General features: G+C 26.7%; 1 protein-coding gene across 1 annotated transcript in view; it reads right to left on the reverse strand.

The window, feature by feature from the left end:
* LOC113382784 (tubulointerstitial nephritis antigen-like) overlaps window positions 1-26685 on the reverse strand; it is a 99604-nt gene that overhangs the window by 70507 nt on the left and 2412 nt on the right. The gene's annotated exons all lie outside the window — the stretch shown is intronic.

Genomic DNA, 26685 nt, shown 5'->3' on the forward strand with positions numbered 1-26685 from the left:
TTATAAGTTTTCTGTCGTAAAAAACGGTCTAAAATATTAAAAAAAATTGCTTGCGTTATTCCCGAATACAAATTAAAGTTTATAGCAAAAAATATTTATTTTATTAATTATTATAATTGGTTCTTAATAGCACTGGACCATTTTTTTCGAAGTATACGCACAATTTTAAAAAACACAGTATTTTATTTTGGTATGACTAGTAGATAAAAGTCTCTTAGTTAGCAAAATAAATAATTGAAAAAAAATATTTCTCTACTATTTATATTTTACATACAAAACCCTTTTATTATTATATAAAACTTGCAAGTCATATATCCAACATGCAATGATGTAATAACATTTGTTACGGTAATTAAACCCAAAAATTTGATCCAAAAAATCGTAGTACAGCATGAGTCATTTAAAAAATGTATATAAATGTAATAAAAATAAAACACATATACTAGATACATATAATTATGTTACAAGCTCAGAGATAAACAGTAACATAATATTGGTAGAAGAAAAACTATCATAAAAAACTAGCTGCTGGAATCATTATTAGAGGATCCATAAAGAACATCTGAGTTTTTAATAAATATTCAAACAAAATTGATATAAAGGATAATAATGTAATTAGGAATACACTAACACCGTACTTTACAGATTGATTGTTTATCATCCACATGGACTTAGTCCTCAACAGAGTCCAAGTTTCTGATCCTTATAAAGTTATGCCTAAATTCACCGATCTATACTGCATTTTTGGAAGTAGGTATATTTACTTTATCTTTCAGTACTATTATGGATCTCAGGCAACTAAAAAACAGAACTTTTTCAAGGATTCCCAAAAATGAATACATTATAAGGAAAAACAAAGTGATCATCATGATATAACATCATTGCAGGAGCAATTTACAACTTTCTCCCAGGCTCGCTGTTAAAATTTTCGCGAACTTCAAATAGTTTGAATATTTTAACTACCTAAAAATTAGAATACTCAAAAGAAAGCACCGAGCAATATCTGTGTCATCCATCCTTGAACATTATCACTAAAAGTCCATCTTTTCCTATTGTTCCTTTGAAGTAACGTTTCGCTAATACATGTAATTTTACATCATAGAAACGTTACATAAGGCGTTACTTAAAAATAATGACACATTTGTATTCATATCACATGCTCTCTTTGTAATCATTCAGTTTCTTTGTGGGATATTAAAAACACTTCGAATTCCATTGAGTAGAAAACTTTACGACCATTTCGTCAACTGAAAATTAAAATTAACGCGCCGATCGGAATTTTGTCGATTTCTGTGTTATACATGTCAAAATTATGTTTCTTTTGAGACGACTTGAATTTTGATGTATGATGTGATGGATTTTAATGGGATCAATGCTCGTCCTTGGGTAATAATTCAGAAATCTTTAATACTATCGTCAAACTAAATAAATCACCTCATTTAAATATCATTATAATTTTTTGTGTGCCCATTTTGCAACCATCTATAACATTAAATTACTGGTATATGAATTATATTGAAGAGTTAGTAGGCAAAAAGCATGTCTTCAATTTTTAAATTATCAAGAAACTCAATTATTAAATTATTAAAAGTGGATCAGAAATGACTAGGACTACTGGGCTGGGCATAGTAGAAGTAGAAAAACTCCTAGATATTCCGTCTAACAAAAACTGCCTAAGTACTTGATGTAAAAAATGTATTCCATAGTCAATTGCTCATTGGAGCAATTCCTCGCAAATTTGCTCTTTGCTTCAATTTTATTTTTGTTACCTTGATTGTTTGTATAATTTTAAATAAAAATATATTAATATAAATATTAATTTTGGATTGTTGCACTTCTGCAACAAAACAAAGAATCAACTATGTTAAATTCTTATCTGTTGACTAAGTAAGTATATTTGTTCAAGTATTTAGTTTTGACCTAAATAAAGGTTTATGCACAAATCCTTCACGCTACGCATTCCACGTATTTATTTAGATTCAAAGAATAATTAAAACATTTAGCGTACACTTGTTCCATTTTCAACGGCAAACTCTATTATAAAATAATCGTGTTTATTTTATTTAACACAATACAAAATTAATTGATATTGCCACATTACGAAAGAACACACTCTGCCTAAACTAAATGATCACTTCGCTAATTAAAAAAATAATAAACAAAAATTCTATCACACAAAGTATGATGATATAATGTTGAGTAATCGCCGTTAAATTGAAATGTTAGCGTTCTTCGAATTGTAAATAATCTTATGAGTTTTATAAACAAAATTCAAATATTTTGACACACTATGCGAAATCTTTCATCAATGGGAAAACAAAGAAACTGTTGCAAAATTAAGATAAAAAACTATTACTGAAAAGGAAGATGAAATGTGCTACAAATATGGTAATGAACTCGATAAAGAAATGATCTAATTACAAAATTACATTAGATCATTTTGGTCAGCAAAAATTATAATGCACTGAAAATTGTCGACTTATCTCGCATATTTAGGACCAAAAATCAATAACCAGTATATTTTCTTAATATATTTAAATAAAGATTGAAAAAAAAACTAAATTGGATCTTTGACCATGAGCAAAGAAAATAAAGAAACGTTTGCAAATTTATTTAACTTACTTCATTTTAATTTATTTTAAATTAAATATTACTAAAGAACGTTGAATTGGTATAAGGCTCATATTATGAACAAGTAATTATAAACAAAGTATTTATTGTTTGGTCAAAAAAAAAAATATACTAAACTCAAAATTTTCCAAAAAATTTCGCTTTAGTTAAATTATTTTATGTGAAATAATATATGACATTATAAAAACAATTCTAACTACCTACATTGAATTTTTGACCATTGATCCAAACGAATTTTTTTTTATAAAATTAAGTTAAAAAATAATATCACTGAAAATAATTAAATTAGATATGGTATGATTCATATATTGATTTCGAGCTGAAAAGCCTTGTTATTATTTTTCTTATTTCTGATAACATAAATATCAAAATAGTTTTATTACCAAAGACAACATATTTCTGACCTCAAATATTTTGCACATAAATAGTGATTTATGATTCATGCAAATAAATATATTTATTATGCTTATATTATTAATATAGTCTTGGCACTTTGACCTTAACAATTTGTTATTAGATGAATAAATTACTAAAATAAATTTATCGGAATTTTAATTTTGATAATAGTGCATCGAATAGAAACAACAAAACTTAATGGAAACCATAAGTTAATACCAACATATAATTTAATAAAGTACTTAGTAGCTTACTTCAGTAAAGTACTTTAAAAGTAATGAGATCTGCATATTGTAGGGCAAAGACTAAATGCAATAATAGGAACGTATACTTCATTTTTTACCCTTTGGACCCTATGTCAAAATCAGTATAGTTTAGCTGGCATGATGACAATCACCACCGTACTCAGTGTCCTATTCTCCTATCTCACCTATTAATCTTTGACTAATTTAATAAATAATTCTTCAAGAACGATTAAGCAACACTACGCATAAAAATGAATTACGTATAGCAATAAATTATAATTACATATAGTTGAGATTTACAATTAGATATGTAACAATCAGAGCTTAAATGCATAATAGTTGCTTCTCTAATCTGTGCAGCATTAGATAACAGATTAATGCAATAAAAAATATCATTCGCATTCCCTTTTGTGTTGACGAAGCAATTACACGCCCACAGACATTTATTAAATCGTTGTGCTTCAATTCAAATTCAACATTTTAATTTGTTAAGCGATTACGTCTACCTCGGTATGATATCATGAACTTAAATGTGCACATGTGCCAGACGTTTCGAAATTTATATTTGTCTGAGATCGACTACCTTCATTGCAAATTGGTACAATAAATTAAAGATATTTCTTTTCAACGATCTCCATTTTCTAAGAAAATAATAAAGATGCTTAACTTTTACTTACAATAAGATACAAGTATATGAAATAGTCAATATGGACCTACAGCATTTTGCTTTGGGATACCGCTAGCCAAACCAATATAAAATTTTTGCAAAAGTCACAAAATAAAATTATTAAAACAATTCTAGAGGTGCCCAAATATGTCCTAAATTGGCTGAACCACCAGGACTCCAATATGTTCACGGTGGCAGAAGAAATTAGAAGACATGCATTAGGAGGAATCAGAACACATGCATCTAAGTACAAAACCAGACTAGAAGATCAATCAACTCGCCAAAGACTTGCTCTCATAAAATATACCCAAGAGACTCGAATAGACTAACCTTTCAGATTTGGTAAATAACATATGATGTAAAGTAATTATCACTGTTCTATAATTTTATCTTTTCCATTTTGAAACCTAAAATGACTACCTCTGGGTGGCATTTTAAAATCTTATATTTACACATTTGTCACAAAGATTACTGAATGCCTTACCAGGAAGGTTGTAATTATATAGAAATAATAAAAAAGGAGCTTAACTTTGACATCAATGATCCAACTATCACACTTGCTATGCAAGAGATGTCTGCTTAATTAATGTTTATACATAAACAATTAAACAATTACGTGCATCTACAAATATTACACCCATAACCAAAACAGATCCAACTCTAATATCGGGGTCAGTGCTATGAGACAGGCCATCAATGTGTGTCAATAATAAACGAATAAAGCAATTGAAACTTGTTACAATTTTATGTCTATGTCCAACGACATCCAGAGCCATCGAATCGTCACCATTGATTTATGGTGTAATAAGTTGTTAGTTTGTAACGAGAAGCATTTGAATTATTACATGAATATAATTTATAGTTCATGGCGCTTCGGCATTTTTGTTACGATGATGATGATGTCACTTTCAATGTTGTGCGCGTAAACTGACACATACAGGAGTCATTTATTTACGAGAGCCCGTTGTAATTTACATATACGAGTGTTCTTGTTGGTTTTGAGAAATTTGAATTTGTTTATAAAGCTGATGGTGTATGGCATTGTGGCTTAAAGCTTTTTTTTGACTTTGTATGCAAGTACATTAGTCATATACATATTATAAATTATTTTTACAATTTTATTTTATCTGATTGTATATAATTATATAGTGCACCATAATTTCTTTTTTTTGCCAATAATGTTATAAAATTGGTTGATAGGGAGATTTTTTGCCTTACTATCTCCCTCCATAGTTCTTGCCTACCCTTTTCCTATTCTTTGCACTCCATAATGGCGTGCTCAGCAACCGCCCTAGTCATTCCACCCAAGCAATATATATGGTTCTAGCTATAACTATTTTTCCAATGCGCGCCAAAGGTAGAATAATAATTATAAATATTAGATAGAAAACATGGTTATAAGCAAATATGAATATGTCCACAAATACGTGTAAATAAATTATGATTATTGAATATGTTTAATTTATAAAAATAATTCTGACTTATTTGGCTGTTTATTTGCTACTACAAGTAATTGCAGGTGTTTCTAGAAGTCGGGAGTAAGGATGCTGAGGTGATCTCTACATATTGGGGATGCGATGTTTAACTATACTCCAAAAAAGCATAGCCCCCAAAGAAGAGACCATTCTAAACTTTTCTCGTCACAAGATTTTACTATCTAAATTGTTTGAGATCAAAATTGGAAAAAGTATACGTTGTGTGACAAATTTTGAACTTTTGTCGACTTTTTCTCATATATGTCTGAACGGAATTAAAAAATTTAAAAGCCATTCAATTCGTTTCGGAAAAACAAGCAAAAACTTTTGTCCACGTTTTAGTCAAAAATCCTGAACCAATTTTAACAATCCAAAAACTGTTAGAAAGATATTAGTTGGGAATCGTGCTGATGAGCTTATGGTGAAGATCGGCTGGGCAGTATCTTCATGATTATGATTTTTAAGGATTTTAATGAAACTTTTTTAATGATAAAGTCTCTAGTCTTCTAGTAGTCTGCACGTTAAGTGGTATAATTTCAATAATTGATCAAAGTGTGGAATAATGATCCAAAAATTGGCATTTCGCCGGCTCAAAAAAGTAATAGTATTCTTCAGAATTGCAAAATTAAAATCAACTTATATAATATTGATTGCTGTGGCGACATTCTCACAGAAAAAAAAGAATTTTTTCACTAGAATGACTAACCACTAAAACACTTCAAGTTAATATCACGAATCTAAGCACAATCATAATATAACGAGCATTTGGCTTGAGTGACACTCCAAAAAAGGCTAATTTAAAACTTAGATAAATAAAATGAGAAAAAGACAAATTAATTAAAATCCATAATCACCAGAAATTATTATTGTGAACAATAACATACATCACGTACACTGGTATTGGATAGTATTACCGCTTATAAAATTTCTTAAACAAATTCAATTTACATACAATATGTAAACTCCAGACAAAAACGTCATAAATCTAAAGTTCCATCGCGTACTTGAATATGAAATTAATCCGCAATCTCCAGCATGTTTATTAATCACTTCACAAGACCTCGGGGAAAGGGTCAGGGCATGCATGTTAAGACCTCTAGAATTATAAATCTATTTACATCAATTCAATCCAGTAGTTTCATTTGCATAAAAATTTACACTAATTGTTTATTAACACATGACTCTTGTTGTACGACTAGCGGCTTGATAATTAATTTCCTGATCAGATAAAATTCATTCATGAAACATGTGCGAGCATTATGTGAAGTCTGGTGTAGTGTTTTGTATCTGAAGAGTCTATATTTGTATTTAGCGATGATCGGGAGAGATTAGAGATATATTTTAAATAATTTCAATAATTCAGTAACGCTAATTAAAATTACAGGCAAATATCAATTGCTGCCAATAGAAAAAGTGTGACCCTTGACAAATAACTCGTGTGATGGTAATATAATATAAATACAATAATAATAATTGTTAATTTTGATAGTCTAGTGGACATATGTAGTAATTAAAATGAAATACTGCAAAGATATACTTCGTTTATAAATTATCAATAAAAATCAACAAAACACGATTCTATGATCTTCTCTCCCTTCTACCTTACCAACGAAACCGTTTAACGATCATCTCATCTCATTTAATTGAAGACATCATAATTTTATCCAGCAATTGAAAAATATTTATGTGCCAATTTAAATATAATATGCAGGCGTCAAAAACAAAATACAACAGAAATTTATCATCGCTACCAGACATGTATAATTAAGCATAATTGCGGACACGCACTTAAATCTAATTGAATGAAAACATAAGACAATGCTAGTCTGCTCTCGTGATGGCAATTATCCCATGGAAAGGAGAGAGGAATCAATAGGAGATTAATGGTAAAAGATTCTTTTTGTGATCGTGATGTAGTTTAAGAAATAAGAGTGAGTTCACATTGCTTTGGGAAGGTTATCTCAATGGTTAGTCAACGATTTTTAGAATTAAAAAAGCCTTGATCCAGCAAAAGATACTCTCTTTTGCTTTTCTTCTGTTTTGTGATGGTTGATGGTAATTGACAACCAAGTAAAATAAGTCAAATGTGCATTATCAACTTTGTTTCTGATTTTGAAAAATCTTTTAGTTCACGCGATCACAAACACCTAAAGATAAATTTACTACCTTTATAAAATAAACTGCTTGTATTGCAACGTTTGTTATATTGGTCAAAAGTGGAAATTTACTCGTATTCATAAGAGAATAAATAATAATAATCATTCCATCATACTTTGTAAAGAAGAGATATGACCCCAAAAAATTGGCAAAATATTGTTTCATTTTTTCAAATTCTGCTAGTGTCAATTAACTCAATTTTAATAAGTTATAAATAAGATAAGATACTATATTCTGCATTTCTGTTTTGTTATAGTCGACGGTAATTGACAACCCAGTAAAATAAGTCAAATGTGCTTTATCAACTTAGTTTTTGATTTTGACAAATCTTTTAGTTCACGCAATCACAAACACCTAAAGATAAATTTACTACTTTTATAAAATGAACTGCTTGTACTGCAACGTTTATTATATTGGCAAAAAATCGCAAAATATTTATAAGAAAATGAATCATCATATTCATAATTCTAAGAAATCAACAACAATTTAAAACCATGTTTTCTGAACATATAAATAAATTTGAACAGACCTTTAATAATAATCATACCATCATAGTTTGTAAAGAAAAGAAATGACCCTAGTAAACTTGCAGAATATTATTTCATTATTTTAAATTCTGCTAGTGTTAAATCAACTCAATTTTAATAAGTTACTTTATTTACCTAGATTTGTCATACATGGCTTTCAATTAAAAATCAAAACGACTCTATATTTTTTGAAAAGGATTCTCTATTTAAGAAATTTTTATGTTTTATTTAATTTTTTAAATTATAATTTTCTCCATTATTTTATTAATTTTGTATATTATTTTGCTATTACTGCATTAATTCAATGTTTTTATTTTGATATTTTACCTGAATGCTGATACTTATCTAGTGCCATCATCATAATAGTTTATAGAACACAATTTAGATTTTTTGTTCAAAATGTAAAAGTCAATTAATCCATTGCTATTATATGCTACTATATTTCTATAAATGTATATGCAAAATCAAAATGTTTAACTATTCATTGAGAAACTTTGAGTCAAAAAATAATTGTCTTTGTTGATTCTTTTTACATAATGTCTAAAACAAGAAAATTTAAATATTTGCAGATGAAGTAATACTTATTTTAAATCTAGCATCAAAAATTCCACTAAACAATGCGACACCAAAGATATTTTTATTAACGCACGAAAAATTTTATTTTAAAATTATACATTATATAATTTCATAAGACGTATCAAATTCTGAGAAACCTTATAATATTTTTAAATCTTTTGTCAACTGATACCTAACAAAAATTCGTTCCAAAGTCGCAACACGTATTAAGTTACAAGAGATTATTCAATCATTTTTTTCTGTCGAATAATAATGGCAAGGTAGAACTAAAAATGCCTAATACTGATTTATGGGCAGTAACTATACAAGGTTACTTACGAAATAAGATACACTAATTTAAATCGCCGATGTGAGTTATTAAATATAATGATTTATTGTTCTAACACAAAGGTTTGCTACATAAGTAATAATTTTTGCCCTTGGTAATAAGAAAATTATGATGATTGTAGTAAGAGTCAAATATCTTGTAGTTCTGGCAATGAATAAAAGTTGAAGCAAATTCGACATAGTAATAGAATGTGATTTATCATAATTATTATCATTTTTATACTGACTATAATCATATCTAGATAATTGCAGTAATAGAAAAAAATTAAATTGAAGTAGGATATACAAATCATAATGCTGGTCACAAAAAAAATCTGTTATATAATTAATAGATTAATTTTAATTCAAGCGCATCGTGGAGTAGTGTTAATGAACTTGTACTATCAATACCAATTCCGTGTTCGATCCTAACTTCGACCAGTCCGGTATAAGGCAGTATGATGCCAAATTTATATTGAAATCATAGATCTTTGACTGCAACTTTTAGGGGCATTGCTGCAACATATGAACATATGCTGCAACTATTTGATAAATATATCTAGTGGAAATAGAATGGTTGCCTTCGGTTAACTCTTCAAACGAACAGTTTATAGGACATTTAGTTGAGTATTTCTGATTACTGCTGAACAAAAAAAAATTTGCTTAAATATATAAATTTAAAGAAGTACAACGAATGAGAATGCAGTAACTAATGATTACTTGAACGAAAAGAATTGTGAGTCAACCAATGAAATTAAAATGTAAATTTTACGTAATTTTTATTATAATTAATTCTATTTTTAGAGAATGAAAAAATAGGTAGAGAGTGTTCTCTACATAGATATGAGTTCAGTCAAAGTACTAAAATTGATAATGATTAAATCAAAACATTACTCAGCGATCAAAAATATTTCTTAAACTGTAAAATATTAAATTTCTGGTCATTAAATTAAAAAAAGTAGATTATATATACTAATCCATATCAATCAATCAACAGATGAATTTGTGAATTAATTAAGAGCAAATTGAATATATTTGATAGTGACCTAATAATGTTTGCCCTTGGTAACAAAAAATACTAGAGACTTCATAATGAAAAGAAAGCCCAGTTTGACATAATGAAATATGATTCATCATAATTATTAATTATATTATAATTTTTTATAATATATGAGAGTTTAATATTACTTACTACAATAAATAATAATTCATTAATATAAGTTGCACGTTTTAACAAATCTATTTATATGGGTAAAATATTTTTTTTCCAAAATGATTAGGCTGAAAGTAGTAGAAGAAAGAAGAATGTATATGATTAACTACTGAATAAAAAGAATTATAAGTCTACAAAATATAAACAAAACAAAAACATGAAATGCCAATTTTAACATCGAATTAAATCAGCGGTAAATATTTCTTTTTTTCATTGGAAGCTTTCAGGAAGAGCTTTTATAATAATTACAAACTATGCCAAAAAATTAGCAATCATATGTAAACTAATAATTACTGTAAAATTCAGATTTATAACTAAGCAACTTTAGTTCTGAAGTCGAATTGAGATCAATACCAATCCTAATTGCTATTGCTTGGGTGGAGTGACTAGGGCGGATGCTGAGCACGCCATCATTGCGTGCAAAAATGGGAAAAGGGTAGGCAAGAACTATGGAGGGAGATAATAAGGCAAAAAATCTCCCTCCCAATCAATTTTATAACATTATTGACAAAGAAAAGGATATATGACGCACTATATAATTATATACAATCAAAATAAAAGTGTAAAGGTAACTTATGAAATGTATATGACTAATGTACGTGTATACAAAGTCAACAAATAAACAATAAAAAGAACTTTAGTTCTGTACATTGAATTTAAACAAAGATATAATTTAAATATAATTTATCCATATCAATAGTTTCAGTTTATATTTAATAAAGAATTGAGAATTTTATTTACATATTGTATGAGTATGATTACTGCTTAGTGTAGATTAGATTAGTTAATCGATTTAAAAATATTTATTATATTTTTGCGACTTGAAGTCCATTTCATATTATTATACTAAAATTTATATACTTTGTGAACAATACTATATAAATTACAATACTATATATGTTTTGATTGTGGTCCAGTAGCCAAAATTTTAACTAAAATATTTATAATTATTACCGTCTTGTCAAGGAAGTATATAATGTAAATTAAAATAACAATTTATCATATAATTATATACGCAAACAATATATAATTTAAACACTTTATCGAGTTGTTTGTTTTTGGCATTTTTTGTTCTCAGTGACTCATATACGATATGCAATGTAAATTTAATTTGCTTACGTAGTATTGTTTTAGTCACAGTATTTTATTTTATTAATGATTGTTTGCCAGCTTATTTATATTAATTATATTTCCACTTAACCGTTTGAAATTCCTTTCAGGTTAATAATATTTTACAAATTAATTTTAAGTAGAGTATAGATGGTGCGACTTTATTATATTTATAGAGTATACTCTATAAATGCTCTTAAATGCGACAAAGTAGGCTTTTTATTTTTTCATAGAAAAATTAGTCTTGTAAAAAATTGAACTTTATAGTCTTGTAAAAAAATATCATTCTGTTCAGCAAAAACCGATATATCTTTAATATCAGAAAATAATAAAGATTAGTAAGCTCTTCAACAAGAATCTCTTGTGGGTGTATGAAATAAACTATTATATGAAAAAATCCTAAAACTGATATTGTACATCTAACAAATGAGATATGTAGCTATTAGATAATAATAAAGTTTTTAATAGATAAAATAAGTTCTGACTAAATTCATCATATGAGAGTAGCAAAATTTTAAAGTTCTTCTCGATAATATATAAAACAATATAAAGAATCTTTCATCTATAAAAATTCAATTAAGTATTAAAATTGATTCAGAAAATGCCGTAGATGTTTTGGCTTAAAGTGTAAAACTACTTTAAATAAAAGAATTTAATCGTTTAAAGCTTGCAAATAAAATACTTTTAACAGGCTCTCAAGTTCTGCTTTGATTTACGAATCTATTTCTATCAATTCAGATCGCATACATCAAATATTGAGATTCCAAATTTATATTGGTATACTGATAAAGTGTATGTTTTCTTTTAATTATCTTTAAAACTTTTTCGATTTCTAACCTCTATTTTACTTTGATAATCTATTTAAAAACTATTAAATTAAATTGACTTTTTGATTTATGCAGCCTCAGAGAAAGTGTTACACAAGAAAATTAAGCAGAGTTGACAGACTTTTAAGGAAAACTAGAGTTTTGTTTGAACTTATTTTGTATAGAATTGCTCAATAAATATAATCAATGCCATTATCAAAATAGAAAAGGATATCCAAATCTCAAAGCCAATGAACTTTTCTACTTCCTCCATGTGCTCCAAATGAAACACAAGACTTCAAACACAAGGTGGTGATGCATCAATTCCAGAAACAATTGCTTGCATAACCACTGAGTCTTTTATGCACATAAAGGACTTTATAGATAATCTACATGACCATAAATTTATTCAAAAAATTGTAGGAAACTAGAAATTCTTGCTGTTAATTAATGGATAAAAAGCAGACTTCAAATGAAGTCCCTATCATGTGGCTTGGGTAGGGTAGACAAAATCTCCAAATCTCAAGGATGGTTCTATTTGATATTGTCAATGTTGACCAAACTCTTTTACTTTCTCTACTTTCCTCAGGCTTCGTGACAATTCCAATAAAGATTGTTTGCATAACCACATTTCGAGGTAAATTTGCAGGAAGAAGATAAACAAATGAATTTTTGTCTCGACTGATATCATTATAGCCCAAGGACAATGTCATCTTACGACCTACTTAAAGTGATGCGATCTTGAGAAATGTCCCACATACAAAATGCCCACTGCATTGATGCTACAATATCAGTTTCTGCTGTCTTTGAAGACAGATATTTGGAACGTTTTATTGGAAAGGACTCACCCAAAAATATCACAGATGTAATAGTGAATTCTTTCTAACTTTTTCGTGCAAAGGATTCGTTGCTTAACCAACTGAGCAACTTAGACATATAAATCGGCAACACTTTAATTAATTTTTATAATTAAACCACTTCCCATATATCAATAATATTCTAAGGTGTTCATTTTGACTATCAACTATATCACCATGCGGAGTATCATCAAAATACCACAAGCGTAAGGACAAAGAAAACTTTAAATAAAGTTCAGAATATTTGGTCTTAACTTAAAAACAATGTTCAGCCAGAACAGAATAGACCAGAATAAATTTTAAATGAATTTAAAATATTTGATAATTAAAATTTAACAAAAGAATGGATTTGGAATAGAAAAAATCAATAAGACCTGATTAAAAGTCTGCAGTATAGTGCTAAAAGTCCCTACAAACCACCCATATGGAGTCGCTATGTCCTATCTCTACCTTCATCAATATCTTTCCAAAGGTTGTTTAACCCTGCCGCACTTGAACGATTTCGTTTGTTTCGGCGGTATAAATAGACATCCAGTCATTCAATCAAAACATTGGCGCCAATTTCAAACATCAATCTCGAACGCGTGCCCGCAATAAATGAGAATTTTGAGTGGCGTCCTTTTTTATGATCGTGCCAATTTTAATGGCTCGCAACGCCTTTGAATATAAACACACAGGTGGATAAGTTTAGGAATACATAATTTCAACGATATATTTATAGCTTTCGAATGCTTGAATGGAATACTTAATTCTGGAGTCAATTTTGTTTTAGTAGGCTGATCGAAGTGAGCTTTTGAAGCAGAAATTATCATGTAATAAAGTAGGAGTAATATTCTATAATATAGAGGATAAGAATTTAAGCTAGTTTTCAAAATATACATATATTTCTGAAACAGGATCAAACTATTCAAAGACCAACGGTTTATCTATCTTGCAAGTGTTGGATCAGGAATTATGTTGTCACCATATGAAAAAATACAAAGTTGTAATAAGTTTCTATCAATCTGTAGGTTTGGAATTCAATCTAGTTTTCAAAACATGAATATATTTCTAAAACAGGTTAAAATTAGCCAATCGATGTATCTATATTACATATGATTTGGCTAAGGAATCATCATATTAAAAAATATAAAGTAGTAATAACCCTTCATGAGTAAATTTGAACAGCAAAATTCCCATAACGAATGACACAACGCTTCTTTGTATTTCTTATCTTACCACTCTCCAAAATTCCATCGAGGTGACCATCAACAAAGTTTACGAATAATTTTGATAATTAATTATCATTCATGCCCATAAACAGTGAGTTTGTCATTTTGCTAGCATTTCGCCTACTTGCAATTTTTCGTACTAATTTGAATAATCATTTCAGATCATTGAAATGCATCATAACATTTCCTGGTACATATCAGAGGTGTTTCCTCATAAACCCAAATAAGTCGAAAAAATATTTATGCATATTTTTTTCTTTTTTTGAATAAATATTATTCATCATAAATAATATAACATTTTAATAAAAATAAGTTTGACTCATGTGACTATTCTATAGTTCTTAAAATTTGTATACTATCTTTTAATTTATTAATTACAATATTTTTTGATAACTTGAAATTTTTTAAAGAATATTGGCTTTTTAGCTACTTGCTATCTGCTCTATTAAGAAGATTATTTATTTATTGGTCTTTACACAACTACCTTTCAATATTAAAAAAAGAGTGAATTATTATTATTTAAAAACGTGAAGGCGGGTCTTTAGAGGTCTTCAAACCAACAACAACCAGCATCAACCATCAGTAAAAATCAACAACAAATCGAAATAAATCATGCTCTGGAGTTTGCCTCAAGCACTGAAAGGGGAGTGATGTGGCAGTTCGAATTAATCTTAATTAGAAATAATACAAATAATAGATTGTCATTGAATACAAAATTGTGAAGACAAGTCTTCAGAGGTCTTCACACCAACTACAACCAGCATCCACTTTTAGTAAAAAACAACAAGAAATGGAAATAAATCGTAGTCAAGACCGTCTAAAGGAGTTTGTCTCGAGCTCTGAAAGGGGAGTGATGTGGCAATTTCAATTAGTCTTAATTAGAAATAATAAAACAATAGAATACAGTTTAATATCATTGAACACAGCTTCATAATCAGAAAGAGTTTATTTTTAATAAATAAATTGTCCTCACAAGTAAAAATCAAAATCTTGATAGTAATATGAATTTTGATGAAAAATTGGCTATTTGTTTCAAAAAAGTGGAAGTGTTATATACAGTCATATATATATATATATATATATATATATATATATATATATCTTTTATAAATCGACGGATTATGATTCCGAGTGAATCGGTGCATAGTCGACCATGAATGAATTGAAGTCGAGGTGGCTGCCAAGATTTGTAACAGGTTGTAAATGAAGAAACACCAGCTTTGTTTTGTAATTTATGGATTAATAAAAGCTTCCTAAAATATACATTGAAGTCTTTGAGAAATTGTAGTTGAAGTGACTCTATTAGAAATGTCCGAGAACCGGTAAAGAAGAAACACAGTAACTGTTAATGGCTACCTAAATTTTAGGTAATAATTTAGTCGGTCTTATGGATATTAACGGAGATTAACCAGATATCAAAGATTAGCTCTGTTCAATTAAAAAAAACTGGATATGATTGTAAGATAAATCAGACACTTTTGCAAAATTTAGATATAATTATCCAATTGTCTAATTATATCTAATGAGATATTGCCTTCTAATAATGTTAGGCTTCCAGGAATCACATCACAACATCTCATATTAGGGGTCGTCAATTAATCACGTGAGCCTTAAAGGGGGAGGAGGGGTTTGATAAAAAATCACAAAATATCACTTGGGTGAAGGAATTGAAAAAAATCCAAAATTTTTCAAAAAAAAAAACGATTTTTTTCAAGTTACTTAAAATACACGTGATGTTTGGTGCAGGAGGAGGGTAATATTAAATATCACCACGTATATATCCAAAGGGGACGGGGGGTCTAAAAATCCTTAGAAATCGTTCACGTGATTAATGGACGCCCCCTACTATAAAGGCATTGTTCAGATTAGTAACAATTTTAAATATCAGTATTATCACTAAAATAAAAAATCATGACTATCACTATTATCATTAAAATTCTTCTGGTCAAATCCAGCAAGTCCTCTAACAAGAATCCCGATACCGATCTCGGGCTTCGCCCATTTACATTGACACATTTACGCTTCTAATCCGAGAGCTCATAAAATGCTCAGTAGTAATATCAATTAGTTGATCCAATTAAAAGTGCCAGCCTGGTGTCAAACGATAACCCCACGCATTTATATATAGATATGATTAAGTAGTATTCAAATTAATAAATGTTCTTTTATGACTAACATCAATGTCAGGAATTCACGAATCGCATATCGAGCAAATCGATTCGCTGGAATTGATAAGGGACATCCTTCGAGATTTGGATAAATGACAGTAATAGATTATGGAAAAATAGATGGGTGGGCTGTTGTACAAAATAAACTATATTTTACAAGTTGCAATTGAAAGAATTTGAAGCCAAGTGTGACTACTGCTCCTCCTCAGTCTAATACTTTCCTAATTTCTTCACCTAAGTATGGTGCAATTGAGGAAACCACTGGCGGTTTATTTATCTCCATAGTAATCAAATTTACGTAAGAAACTGACAATGACAGTAACAGTGAAAAAAATACTAATTTGTATCACTTCATGACAAAAAATGGTCACAGAATTTCAGGAATGTGAGAAATATCAAGAGCATGTCAGAAAATTTCAAGAATGTCAGAAAATGCAGTTCAAATATCCCAGAGTTGGATATAGAGAATAATTTATGTAAGCTAAAATTTTCCTTTGCATCTTGTACCAGAAGAAAAATCTTTACTATATTTCCTTAATTAGACCAGACCAAATAATCTAACTTCTATCAACTTTTGAACCATTTTTCCATAACTACAGTGTAGTTAAGGTTCTATTTAAGGAAACATAGGATAGATTTTACTAGGTGGTAGTGTAATTACTACCTACTACATCGATCAAGTTAAACAGTTCCTGAACCATTTTTTTTTCTAAAACATTTATTGTTCCTCCTTATTAATTGGCGAATATTTTCTCCACTTATCAATTCGGCCTTCATGTCCGGTCCCCAAATAAATGTGTTAATTATTTAACACATATTTGAACTAGAAAGATCATGAATCAATATGTGCAATTATGATTGACAGTTTGCCAGATCGTCTGATCTAATAGACAGATGTCTTTCAGAACTTGATGTATCACACATCAGATGAATTAGGAGTGCCAACATGTTTAATTAGTCTAAAGAATGGGCTATTCGTGATCAATTTTTGGTAATAGGGGTACCCTTGGATTGGAATGGAGATATATAGGTTACAGGATTTGAATTATTTCATTAGTAAAGATAATTAATTAATTGTCGAACTTGATGTATCACACATCAGATGAATTAGGAGTGCCAACATGTTTAATTAGTTCCCTTGTCTGAAAAATGAGCTGAAAAATTCGTGATCAACTTTTGGTAATAGGGGTACCCTTGGAATGGTAACATGTAGGTTACAGGATTTGAATTATTTTTTTAGCAAAGATAATTTATAAATTGTCTTCCAATTTCGATATCTCACGTTGTAATTGAAAGGATTTGAAGCTAGGTTTCTGCCAATTCACCCTAGACAGTAAGGAAAAATATCCCTTTACAAACTACTGCCTCTTCTCAATGCACTTTCCTACTACTACTTTCCTAATTTTCTAAAGTATGGTGCAATTTAGGCAACCACTGGCAATATTATTATCTCCAGAGAATGTTCAAAGATGAGGAAAAGTTGAAAATAACATCAATTTAAATTGTATATGTAGAATGGACCAACTATTTTTCAGTTACTCTAAAAATGGCCTTATGAAAAACTCTAATAAACTAATATAAACTATAGTTTAAACACATCGATTTTTAATCTTGTTAATTACACAAATTAATGAGACATTTAATAAAATTTATGACCTGAAACTAATTGCTAGTTATTGTATAATTGTAGACAAAAGAGGTATGATCACACTTCCAACATGTATAATGCTTAAATCAAGGCTGAATTTTGATATTGTGATCTCATTTGACTTTAAAATACCTGGATTTTAATGTGCAGAACAATTTTTAGCTAATTAGTACTTTTAAAAAAATATATACAAGAATTCGTTTAATAAAAACCGTATCGTATTCTAAATATATATATATATATATATATATATATATATATATATATATATATATATATATATATATGTATATATATATATATATATATATATATATATATATATATATATGTATATATATATATATATATAATAATTTAGATTATTAAATATAAAATATTAATTAAAAATAGTTCTATGGACTTTAAATAAGGCATAATATGAAAGTGCTATGTAAAATGGATTTGCATACTTATTATCAGACAAACTTATTCCTCATAAACGATTTATTTTCATAATAATATAAAATTATTTTTTGTATAGGAAATGCTGAATTAGAAAGTAATATTTATAAAATTATAGATGTTTTTCGAAAATGTATAAAACCGCTTAAAGTTATATAATTTTAATTAAACAATTTCATATTTTGTTTGACCCATGTACTGTGTATTTTAAAGTTAGAGAATCTGTCCAAGATTTTTTTCTCTGGTGCCTACAATTAACATTTGCAATTCAAAATAATTACGTAAATATAATTGTAAGTATAATAAAGCAATAAATTTAGAACAATTAATCAGTTTTGCATTGAACAGTCGGCATTTCATACCTTATAAATCCAACTATATCATTGACTTATTAGCGCCGCAAAGATACTCATAATTACATAATTTATTAGAGGTATTTATGTAATCGGAGAGCTGGTGTAAAATGGTAAAATTTTTTTGCAAGAATATAGAAAACACGATTAAAAAATTTGTATCATGTGATTATTATAGTATATTATATATTATATCAGTATATAATAATTTTTGTTACCACTAAGATATGTTATATTATGAATTTGTCTATAACATAAATTTCGAACTGCTGGTATAAGTACCAATTCTACCTCGACAAAATAAATATAAATAAATTTTTTAAGCAAACAATTTTAAAAAAAAAGCTCTTTAAAAATCTTATAATTCATTCTGAATATGACAAATACACCAAAACGAGTAGACTATTTTGCGAGTAAAAAATGATGGGTATTTCATATTGACCATACAAATCGAATATTTTTTGAACAATCCAGGTTTATTTAACATTTTTTTCGAAACACATCGTTATACATACATAATTGTAAGATATGGCAAAATTGTCTAGAAAGTCTTGAAGCGAAAATTTTTCAGAAAACTTTTTTTTTTTTGAAATTTCGATAACCAGAACAAGACGATCTATTCTCAATAAGATGCTGCGATATTTGTATTTGAGAATAAAAAATAAAATAACGAGATAAATAAAAATAAATTCCACCAGATCCCCATCTAATGCAAATAATGTAATAATAACTATGTACTTGTAGAATCTCATTCACGTAGATTTATCACCTGAAATCTCCGGAGGCAATGAATGACTCGATAAATTGATATGGGAATTAATGACTAAGTCCTGATAGAATGTAATCAAATTAAATCTATACACTCACCGGGATCATAACTGATATTATTAATATTATATCAAGATCGAAGTGAGAACGTGGCTATTGCATTGCATTTCCAAAACAATGATGTTGAGTAAAATTTACAGTTAAGTGCCAAGGAAACTGAACATTGAGGAATTAATTCTGCTATGTATACTATAAAGTAGTTTTTTTATTTAAAATTTAAATCATGGTTTATAACTTTTAATTTTGTATATTAAATGTTTATTTCTATTTATTAAAACTTAGTAATGTATTAGATCCTAAGCAGAAAAATTCCGAGAAAGAGCCCCAAACCTATAAGAATATATTTAAAAATAGAAATAATATAGAGTATATCTCTATATAATTAAAATTCATTTTTTTAATAAGCACAATGTGTAATCAGTCACATCTTACGATTTGAAATTGTATAAAGGATTTTATATCTATTATATATAGACTTTTTTTTTTAAAAAAAAAAAACTATATACTTTTGGTTTTGTTATACAACTTATAAGTTCAATACACCACGGTGAAAGAAAAAGTAATTGAAAATTTAGTAAAAATAAATTTTCTAAATACCTTATCATCGTCAATGGAATGAATTGTAATTCATGGTAGATTTATAAATTTATAGACTTATATTATAGACTTAATTTATTAATTTGTTACATGATAATCAATTTTATTTAGGAGATAAAGTACTGAGCTTAGCACTTAGCAAAATTAAAAAACCAAATCCAAATAAAAATACTCGAGTAAGAAAAATGTCAGTGAAAAGCACTAAAAAGAATTCATTTGAAAAAATATATATTATAAAAATGACGTCCATCACCAACCAATTTAATCAGGATTGTAAAGTGGTAAATTACTTAAAAATTTTATAATTGAAAAATTTCGAGCAAAAAAATGAATGACATAATTTTGAGTAGTTTTTCATTGTGATTATAAAAACGTTATTCACGGTTATGGTTCCAAACTTTAAATGAACAAATTTAACCACAATAACCAAAAAATGGTTATAATTTCACCAAAGCTCTAGGCTGAACTTAAAAGCTCAAAATTTCCAAACAACGTGAGATATTTTTTTTATAATTTTTTTCAGTGCAGTTAATGTCCATACAATCACCCTGTTTCGGCGTGACGTCAAGGTCTGGGACACCCTGTGTGTAAGTATATACTACATATATCTATAAATAAAAACAATTATTCGTTCAATCCAGTACCAAAGTCCAATAAACTTTACTACTAACAAACCTCTTACTAAAATAAATTTCTCGGAAACAATCAACGAAAACGATGACTAAAACAATAATTTTCCGTCGTAACAGCAAATTTGTCAAATTCAATTATTGCATCAATCAAATCAAATCAATGTCTACTTATTAGAAAAAACGTGAATAATTTAATTCCGAAAGAATGTGTTATTGACGTCAAGTTCAAAACAATTTGGTTACGTATTTTTTTTCATTATCTTTATTTAGCGAACAGATAATGATCCGCATGTTTACCTAGTAATTAGATCATGACCAATAATTAATTCATAACAGACGATGTGTGCCTCCTTTGCTCGTTAAAAAGGCATGTCACGAAATAGTTCAATTATTTGAATATTTGAATAAATTTATATAAAAAAATTATAGACACATTTATACATATATAGATACAAACATGAGTAGGTAATATTAAATCATAAGATGTTGTGACTGATCACGCTTTCTGCATTATTAGCGTTATTTTTATTTATATAGAGATGTACTCTATATTATTTTCATTGTATGAAAAAGATTTGGAAAAAAATATAAGCATATTTATATAAAAATATATAAAAGTGTATGCAATAATAAATCTTAAGATAATGTGACTGATCACGCTTTCTGCATTATTAGAGATATTTTTACTTATATAGAGATGTACTCTATATTATTTTTACTGTATGAAAAAGATTTGGAAAAAAATTATAGGCATATTTATATAAAAATATATAAAAGTGTATGTAATAATAAATCTTAAGATAATGTGACTGATCACGCTTTCTGCATTATTAGAGATATTTTTATTTATATAGAGATGTACTCTATATTATTTTTATTATATGAAAAAGTTTTGGAAAAAATTATAGGCACATTTATATAAAAATATATAAAAGACTGATCAAAAATTCTGGTTTATTACAAATATTTTAACTCACAATAAGTATACATATATAGAGATGTATACTTGAATAATGAATTGTATAGAATTTGTATAGAATAAATATTTTGATGAAATATAAATTTCACATTTTAATTAATTCAAAGACTATTAGTGCTGATTAGTTTTTGGGAAAGGCAGGTCCAGCCGTTTCAAAGATACGGGGCAAAAGGTGCCAAAAATAGTAATTAAGTTTTTGAGATAACGGAGCGTCTGATTTGGATTTGAAAAAGCTTTTAATTTGTATTGACAAAATGAAGAACTGATCATATTTTTGGGATGGCAGGTCTAGCGGTTTCGGAGATTCAATAAAAAAAAGTAAAAAAAAGGCATTTGGCGGCCAAAAATGATCATTAGACATATGCACATCAAATTATCAGATATTTTATAGAGATTTTAACAATAAGTATAAATTTTGTTTACATTCCTATGGGTTGCGTACCAATGTTTACCCGTTCGATTGCGCCGCGGCGCGTATGCGCTTCGATATTTCGTCTTTACGCAGCTAACGCAGTGCGATTACTTTGAAAAAATGTTCCAAATTTCCAAAATATTTGGAAATATAAAATAATCTAATTTTTCAAAAGTCCTTTTTTTAATTCTCAAAAATCTCAAAAGTTTTAATAAAAATTGAATCTTTTTTAAAAAAAATAATTTTCGGTATGGAAAGCTCCAGCAATTTGCTGTATTAAAAATCTGCTGAACCGTTTCTACGAAGTTAATTTTTAAACACATTTTTTTGACCGTTTATTATATCTTTGCATATTAATAGAATACATGGTTTTAACAAAAATACTAAAATATTATAAGCCTATGTAAAGTATTAAAAATTTAAAAGTTCATCCCTCACGTTTTCTATATTAGGCCGAGGGCTTAGGATATAAAGCATGTATAATATTATCACAAAATGACGATGAATAATATTTAATAAAAATCAAAATCTTTATTTTTAAAATAAGCAGTTGAAAATTTTATCGTTATAATTTTAGAAGTACAGATTATTTACTATTAAAATTTTTGTATGTGTATTACTGATTTAAATTGTTGAATGATGATACAAATATAGTATCATCGAACTCAAAAATCTGATTATTTTATATCTACACATTATAAGATTTTAGGCATCTATTCAATGAGTAAACAAATCTAGATATTTGTAAGATGACTTTATTGAGTCATAACAAAAAAGACAATATATGAATTATATATGGAATGACAAACAATATAGAAATTAATTAATGTTAAAACGATGAATTTATTTTGTTAATCATAATAATTAGAATTATTAATAAAATAATTAGAAACTAATTAATTAACCTTGCTGAATATATTTTTTTTTATTTATTTAATCTTTTTTTTATAAGTTGATTAAAGCAAATTTACTTGGAATAGTATCTACTTGTAATCATAAAGTTGTATATAATTCTGCCAAAAGTGAATAATACTACATAATCAATCAATCTTTCAAATAAAAAATATCCAACTTTTTGTATATAAACGTACATAATACATTTTATGATTAATTCCGTTCATATTTCACCAATAACGTCATTCCTAAATATTTTAATTAATCAACTTTACATATAACAAAAATTATTCGCATATAATAAAAATTATTCTAATAATCTTTTGTGGCAAATTTCAATAGTCCGAAAACTATTTTCGGACATGACCGATCAGATTTAATTGGAGACAATTTAGAAAAATTAATTTTATTTGAGTAGTTGATTCTTTAATAATTTTTTTATGGTTCGTATAAAATAAATCGAATATTGAATTAGTAGTAGAGAAATTAATTCAAGTAGGAATTCAATAATTAGGTGGATGTCGTCACTTGGTGAAAAATTAAACTTTTATATATTATAGGCCAATTATTTATGTATTTTATAAACTTTTTTTTACTAAATTGCAAATTTAAAATAAAATAGCTACTAAATAAATAAAATGGCAAATAAAAATTTAATCTGAGTAATATTTAATGTTCGAACAAAAATAATAAATAAATTTAAATATTTGTTTTTATATAGATTATTTAAAAAATATTCTTTCAATTAATTTTTGGCAATACTAAGAACATTTGAGTCAGAAACTACTTAATTCCCAATTATTTCTAAAAAAAATCATATTTTAAAACAATTTCTGATTTTAATCCATGAAAAATGACAAAAATGATGTATATTTTTAATGCACAACATTCAAAAAATATTTCGAATATTTTTTTTTAATTTTGAAGTAACTCCTTACTTTTTGTTTAAAGATTTTACTTTTGACTAAAGACTATAAACAATCCCTCGTTAAGTCGTATTTAAACATTTTTATGAATATTACAAATATTATCGAATATAATAATATATTACTCTGTAATGCATCTATTGTCTATTTATTACCAACTCCTACAAACATCTTAATTTTCTTTAAATTATACTTATTAGTAGTTGATTTAGAAGAAATTTAGCAAACCATTGTTTGAGAAATTAAGTACTTCAGCAAAACAACTTGTTTGGAACCGTTACATTTGTATTCATTATAGATTCAAAAGAAACTGAATAATTTTGCAAGTCTTTAAAAAATTAACATATGTAAAAAAATTAGACAAAAATGATGATATCATGTTTTGTCTGTTATATTATTATATTTTTATAAATATTAAAAATTTATAATAATATAATATGAGTAACTATGTAGCAACATCTGCTATCTTTATATTACTGTATTATTAATTTGCTATATAATAGTTAAAAAATAGTTTAAATTCAGAACAATTGATAAGAGTGAAAGAAATTTATTAATTTGAATTTTAAAAGTAAATTTTTTACTGTTTGAGAGTATTTTTTTATTTGAATAAATAATCTCATACTAATTATGTTAATTTTATTATGCATTCAAGAAGCAAACTTTTAACTTAATTAAATCATCAGTATTTCTTTTATCAAGTTAACAGTTTTAAAATTTTGGCTTTTTTAATAAAAAAGATCAGAAAAAAACTAAACTTTTTTATAAAAAAAATCAGAAAAAATAACACTCGTTTGAGAAAAACATTTTATACTTCTTAATAAAGTTAATAATTTATTTAAAGAAACTTCTTTATCTCTTTAAAGCATTTATCTTCCTAAAATCTTATTTGGCGTATTTTTAAACATTTACAAACAAACAAAAGTTTATGAAGCCAAAATATTTTGAAGACAAAAAATGAAAGGAATTAAATAAAAATTTAGTGTCATAGAAATTTTTAGTTAATATTGTGGTTTTATAATATTTTTATATATAACATATTTCTATAGTAATATACGCTATGTAATTCACAAAAAAGAACTAATGATAATGCAAGCCATAGTTTAAGAAGATCCGAAATAAACAAAAAAAGAATCGTATTAAAAAAATAGAGTATTTGTATTAAAAAATTAGAGCACGGTCAAGAAATGTAAAAAATTATAATTATATTAATATTAATCATATTATATTAATAATTACTAATACTCAAAATTTAAGAAAAACCGACAAGAATTATCCATCAGTTATTTAAAAAAAGAGCAAAATTGAAAATTTGAATTAATTAAAAGTTAACTTAAAACAGTATCATATTATTTAAAAGAATGCAGAATTTAAAACTTGAAATATGCAATTAAAAATAAATTTTCTACTAACATTGCCAAAATTAAAAAAAATAACAAGAATACTAAATTACTAATTTAGATTACTATTTAAACTATAATATTTACTAAAATTTTCAATGGTATTAATTTTTTTTAAATTCCTTTAATTTTTCTTTTAAAATGTTTTTGCTTTATAAAATTTTGTTCCTTTGTAATTACTAATATTAAAAATAAAAAAATGATACTATTGCCAAAATTTAAAACATTAACAAAAATATTGAATTACTAATTTAGTTTACTATTTAAACTATAATATTTACTAAAACCTTCAATGACGTTAAATTTTTTAAATTCCTTTAATTTTTGTTATAAAATATTTTAGCTTTATAGAATTTTGTTCGTTTGTAATTACTTAAAAATAAATATATGTAACATTATACATTGCACGTTATTAATAAATTATTCATAAACGAGTAAAATTGATAATTTGAATTAATTAAACGTTAACTGAAAGAATTAGTAGGTAAGTCATTTTCAAAAGGGCGAACTTAAGAATTTAAATTAAATAAAAGTTAACCTTTTACTAATATCAATTTTAATTATGATAAAATTTAGTACATTAATAAAAGGTGAACAACTGGGATTTTCTTTTAAAATTTTATGTTATTTGTCAAATTAATTACTTAATGTCTTTCTATATAGAAAAAACTTTTTACTAACATTTTTTGTATATATATAAAACGTTGGAATACCTATGCAATATATATGGACAATAAATATAAATAAGTAAACAATTATCAAAAATTTAATATTAAGTGAATCACGAATTGAAAACAATTATTTAAAAATGCCTATATACATATATAATATTTAAACGATCAAAATTAAAAAAAAAAAATTGGGAAGAATTTTTAAAATACTTTATTTAAATATTTAATTTAATATTAGGTGACATAGAAACACAAGTTGGAAAAAATTAATTATTTAAAAATGCCTATATACACATATAATATTGAAACAATGAGATTTTAGTCAAAATTTAAAAAATAAAAATTGGGAATAATTTTGAAAAAATGTAAAAATTTAGTTCAAAATTTCTAATTCTACTCACATTTGTCATATTTCGTTTCTCTCTGAACAATAAAAGTTATCACAGTAAATAGTTCAATATCACTTTCAATCGAAATTGTACTGGCCAAATATTAAATTTGAATTTGCCCCGGTCGTGTCGGCTGTTAGCGCACAACTGACTTAATTTCGATTCTC

Source organism: Ctenocephalides felis, unplaced genomic scaffold (genome assembly GCF_003426905.1).
Source record: "Ctenocephalides felis isolate EL2017-DRISC unplaced genomic scaffold, ASM342690v1 CF-g0.4_SCAFFOLD_03570, whole genome shotgun sequence".
Taxonomy (NCBI): domain Eukaryota; kingdom Metazoa; phylum Arthropoda; class Insecta; order Siphonaptera; family Pulicidae; genus Ctenocephalides; species Ctenocephalides felis.